Raw genomic sequence first — 6,109 nt, 5'->3', positions numbered from 1 at the left:
CTTCATCACATCAATTTTTAGACGTATACATGAAGCATTAAATATAGGTAAAAAAAATAAGTAATTGCACAGTTTGGTTGTAAATCACGAGACGAATCTTTTAAGCCTAGTTAGTTCATGATCGGACAAAGTTTATCAAATACAAACGAAACGTGCTACAGTGTCCAGATTGCAAAAATTTGCAATCTAAACCGGGCCCTATTATATGTTAGTTAATTCCCAAACAAATCAAACATGTACGGGCGTGCCAGATTCAATTCAACTAAATGGACGCAAGCAGCCACCTCGTCTAAACAGACGCAAGCAGCCACATCGCCTGTCAGTACACAAGTACATTTGTTTAGATTTCATTCGATAATAATTCGCCCAAGATTTCGGCTCATGAAATAATTAGTTGTACCATTGGCTAATCCATATTTTAATAAAAATAAGTTTTTGTTTCTAATCAAAACTATATCAGATGGTGTAAATCTTTCTCCTCAAAACTTAATGTGCAAACAAACATAATAATTGCTGAAAAGTAGGGGTTATGAACCGGACATCGAAAAATTAGTGAAGGCTTCGGAAACACCGATGACGAGGACATCCTCCTCGTACTCCTCGGTCACCTCCGCGTATTCCGGGTCTGCCTCTGGCTCGTTCTCGGTCATCGCCGAACCTATATGCATGCAACATATGCAAGGATGATTTAACACACCTATAGACAAAGTATGATCTAATAAGCTTCGTAACATCTATGGATAGATCACATTTTTATGAAGCTAAAAAAAAACTTGTTTGGCGTTTTTCTGATTTTTCTATGATTTTTGACGAATTTTGTAGAAAAAAAATGAAAGAAAAGGAAAAAAAAAGGGTTTGCATGAGCTTGATCTATCCCATAACGAAGCTGATATTTTGCATCAGGAACCCTGATCTATTTCAAAAACTATTAAATCTCTCCCATATTTTCTCTCTCTAGCATCTTTATATCTGGAACTCTACTCTCTTCCCCACTCCTAATACGACACCTAGCGAGAACGAGCCCGTGTGGGCAGGGCTGGACGAAAAAAGGGCAGAGCGATTAATTAATCCGACGGTAATGTTAGTACTTTTTTTTAGGTGTAATAGATCTGCACCTAAGTATTAACGAGAATATAATGTAATGTAATGTCATGTAATGCAAATACTGCCATCTACACGTACGAAGCAATCGAACTAGAAATCGAACAACTTCACATTTTAGTCATTACATACACAAGATAAACAATCTCCTAAGGACAAACGATTGCTGAATGCACGACTTCTATCACGGGGTTATCAAGGGGGGGAAAAAGTTGTTCTAAAGTGCACTCTTCGCTTACGCTGAAATTTGGCTTATGCTCTCCCAATTACCGGTCATATATTTTATGAAGAAACATTGGGCACTGGAATTCTCAGACTCTGCTCACGAGCATCCTCACATCAGCTGACTTCATTTCAGCATCGACACGTTTCTTCCAATCCTTAACAAGTAATTTGGACTTCTTCTGAATCTCCGCATTTTTATGTGAGTGCAGACGATTGACATTTCTCCCAATGGGACACCTCTGCAATGCACTCAAATTGATAGGCAACCTAGCGAGTGCACGAAGCACGGCCAAAAGAAGTTCCACTCTCCCAATATCTGCTTCTTTTGGACTGCTACCATCGCCAGACTTCCCTTTGTGAGCCTCTTGAAGCCAACTATCCAACACCAGAAGGCCCCCTGATTCCACAAATACGTGAAGGATATCAGGTTTTTCGGTGGCTGCAATAACATCAGCAAGTATAACCCAACCAGAAACGTCTATTCTTTGCTCAGTTTGATCAAGTTTCATAAGACGTAATAGCTCCTCGACTGCTTCTGCATTTGCAAGTCCACCTTTCTCCGTTATCTTTGCTATTTTAGACTCCATATCGTCCAACTTAAAGCTTCCAGGCTCACTGTCATCGATGTTATGCAGACTATCTCGATGCAACTTAGCTGGATCAATTACTCGCTCATCTCTCTCTCTCTTCTTTCCTTTAGAGAAACCACAATTTTGCGTACCATTCAATCTGACTTCAGCCTTGTTGTATAGCCCATTCACTTCTTCCAGACGTTCATTAGTATAATCCTGGTCAGCAAGCCACCATAAAACACTTGTCAATATCAAAAACATGCCAACATATAAATGAAGAAGTTCCAGCTCGCAGCTCGAATACTACATGAAATAGCACTACAGCACAAACAGTGCTATTGCACCTAAAATTCATCACGATGATTAATCTCACAAATGGAATCAAATTTGTACTTCAAAAATCTGACGAAGATATATAACATAACCCCATCTATAGTTGTATATAATTTGAAGAAATGTGGTAACCTCTAAGTAAGATCTATGGTTGTACGGTACTTGTTTACAGCCTCCAGGATATTGAGAGATTCCGGTCGTTGTCTATTTCCAAAAAGGAAGTACTACTTTGCCATGATACAAGAATGATGGATTTTTTTCTCGAATATGCAAGAGCATTGCGCGTCTTTGTATTAAGGTAGAAAAGAGTACTATTACAGAAAAGGAAATCACTACCGGTTCAAACTCCCATCACTGCTAAAATTTGAACTGGCAGTACCAAAGCGGCAGTTCTATAACCGGCGAGGTTCCAAAAAAAACCAAAAACATGATGAAAAAAGGACTGAAAAAATAGCAATTTTTTTAGTACTAGGAGACCCCCCACTGAACAGCCATACGCCCGCGCCATCGCAAGTCACAAGTCACGTCAGGCTTCACGCGTTCGTCCCCTAACCACTCCACCCATAAGACACATGTGTGGGATATTCGTCCTCCCCATTTTATGTTCATCTAGTTTTAAAGCGAGTATTTGGGGTCATAAACGAATTCAAATGAAAAGGTTATCAACAACAAAGTTTTATAGCTTTTTGAGATCCACAACTTAGGTTTTGGTCGTTTCTCTGTTTAAGATGATTTCAAATGAAAAAGTTATCATCTACAAAAGTTGTCCATCCGAGATCCTTACTACCACTGCACACTCACCTATGACTATAGAGCATATGGATTTCTTTGGTATTAACTTCTATAAAATCTTGTGAATCAAATATTTCGGTATCAAAACGACTTCAAATAAAGAAGTTGTGAACTACAAAGTTGCATTACTTTTCGTGATCTACAACTTTTGTTTTGGTTATTTCTCCATCCAGATCCTTTCCTACCACTACACACTCACTTGTGACTATAGACCATATGGACTCCTTTGGCATTAACTCTATAAAATCTTGTGATGCATATTTGGACATCCAAACGATCTAAAAACAAAAAAGTTTGAACTACAGAATGGTAGATCTCGTCGAGTACTATAACTTTGGTATAAAGTTCGTCTTTATCTGACATCATATGAGAAAGTTATAAAGTTTTTCGTGCAGCTTATCACTGCCGGTTGAAGTCACGAACCGGTAGCGATGACCCAATGTCACTGCAGGTTTATGGCTAAAATCGGCAGTGATATGAACCGGCAGTGACGAACCGAATATCGCTGCCGGTTGCTCCTATCAGTGCCGGTTTTAGCCACAAACTGGTAGTGATGGACTGGCAGCCGGTTCTTATAAAACCGGCAGTGATGGCCCGACAGTGATAGTCAATAGTCAATTTTGTCTATGGGTCTGGCGATCCAGCGCTAGAACAGCCAGCGTTTACCGTGGCTAGCCATGACACATCAGCTGCAGCAAGGGCGGAACCATCATGCTTGACTCCCGGAAGAGACAAGAATGATGGACAAGATCAATTTCTGTGGTAATAAACTTGGAAAATCTAATAAAACTGTAGTACTATAAAAGTATAATAGGAGATAAGTCAAAAGGTTACGTTCAAAAAAAAAGATAAATCAAAAGGGAAAATTGCACAAAAGCCCCCACTTGAAATTTTTTATGAATCAACACCTACAACTTGTATGTTTTTTTATACTCCCTCTAGTCATTTGCATGTTTTTTGCTAGTGTGATTTTGTGAGACATGGATCTTGCCTAGCCTTCAATGTCGCTCCAAGCGGTCTACCATTGCTTAGGTGCAATATAATCGGCGATGAATTAAACAAGTGTTGCAATTCTCTTCTATTTTTCACTAGCAGCATTGTCATTACATTTGTTTTCAATTCATCATCCTAAATTGAAGTTGCAACAATTCATGTTGATTAAAGGATATTTGAGCCAGGGTGGTGGAGCATCTGGAGCCATATTGGAGGCCGGGCGAAAGCCATGACAAACAATCAACAATACTGGGGTCTATGAAAACTACTAAAAGTTGCTGGTATGAAATTGAGATGTAGATGTGTTTTTAAAGCTCCTGAGTTGATGTTTTATTTCCCTGATTTCATTAAATCTAATCATACAAATTTCCTGTAGCCAATGAACAATAACAAGGTCTGAAGCCATGTTTCACTAGAGTATGTCCTGACCCGGCTTTAGAAGTTCAAAGGGTTAAATGAGACCAAATCTTTGCAGGGTAAAGTTTTAAAAACTAAATAGTTGAGGTAGTAAAATGGACCTTTTCTTCCTTGTATACCTTACACTTATTTGTCATAACTGTCAACATAATTACCCTTTTCCATTAATTTTCTTCAAGAATGATTTCGGAAAAAAAAATATCTTCAAGAATGTTCATCATGACCTTATGTTTGTCCTCTGTGTCGAAGTTTCGAATCTACGTCAAGGCATAGGCCTCTTTGGAATGCTGATTGAGAAAACATACGAATGGGAAAACACAGAATTTCAATATGAATACAGTGCAAAACAAAAGAAAACTATTAGAGTGACTCTTTACGATAAAAAGGGAGGAGAAAGCTCTACTGATTAATAAAATATTAAATTGTGAAAGGAAGTTATTTACAAAAGAGAAAGAAAATTAGTCAAGCATGTGAGACTAGCCAATCACATCAATATATTGCTTGACATTAGCAAAGAAGACGATGGCCTGAAGTTTCAGAATAAACTGTTGAGGGAGAGGGAGGGAGAGAGGGGGGGGGGAGTTCTGGTTTGAAATTCTTTAATTTTCTTTTGCTATATGTGAAGACAAGGTTCATACTATATAGTTTTAATTTCTTGCTTTTGCAATATTTAAAGGACAAATTCTCGTTATAGTCTACAATTTTCTTGCCTAAAAGGGCTGTTTGGAAGGGAAGAAATGGAATCAAAATTCCTTGGATTCTGTTCAATGAATTAAATCTTACAAATCTCAACATGAAACACCCCTCATCCAGGTAGGAATATGTGTTTCATTCCATTACAACTATGGTGCAATTAAGTGGTCACGCCTAATTCGCTGGTGAGCTTACCTCTTTTCCATTGCTGCGTTCTGCACCTTCTGAGTTGTGAAGCATGTTCAAAATTTCAAGTGTCGTTGGCCTTTTCACCCAATTAAGTTTCACACAGGCTAGACCAATCTGAATGCATCTTCTTATTCGTTGGTAATCAATTTCTCCGTAAAAAGATGGAAAAATAGAAAAGGCAGCTGTATATCTCCGTGTTTTTTCCAGCCTATTTCTCCAATTCTTAAGCACCTGTGAAAACAGTAGCACTATTATGCAACCGATAAAATGTAACAGCATCTCTTTGAAAAAACAGCTCTGCCTTGAAAGTAGAAACATAATTTTCTTACCAGCTCAATAAATTCCTGGGATGATGATGTGTCAGTCTCATATGGGTAGTCCTTGTGCCCCGTCATTATCTCTATGATTATTACACCCAAACTGAATATGTCTAACTTTTTTGTGATTAAACCTCTGTTTAAGTACTCTGGCGCCATGTAACCCCTGTATCACAAACATGAGTGTAACAACTTTGAAGCCCTGAGAGAGCAGTTAAGAAAAAAAGTGTTTTGGTGATTTACCAAAGAAGAATCAAGAGGCATTTAACTTACAATGTTCCATCACGACTTGCAGTGCAAGTTCGAGTTTGCTCTTCACCGAAAAGCCTCGACAAACCGAAGTCTGCAATTTTTGGCACCATATTGTCATCAAGCAATATGTTCTTAGGTTTTAGGTCCATGTGAATAATAGGGGTGCGCTTCTCATGAAGATAATGCAAACCATTGCAAATACCCTCAATAATTTTGTAGCGTGAG

This window comes from Miscanthus floridulus, chromosome 14, assembly GCF_019320115.1.
Source record: "Miscanthus floridulus cultivar M001 chromosome 14, ASM1932011v1, whole genome shotgun sequence".
NCBI lineage: Eukaryota > Viridiplantae > Streptophyta > Magnoliopsida > Poales > Poaceae > Miscanthus > Miscanthus floridulus.
This window is presented reverse-complemented; position numbering follows the sequence as displayed.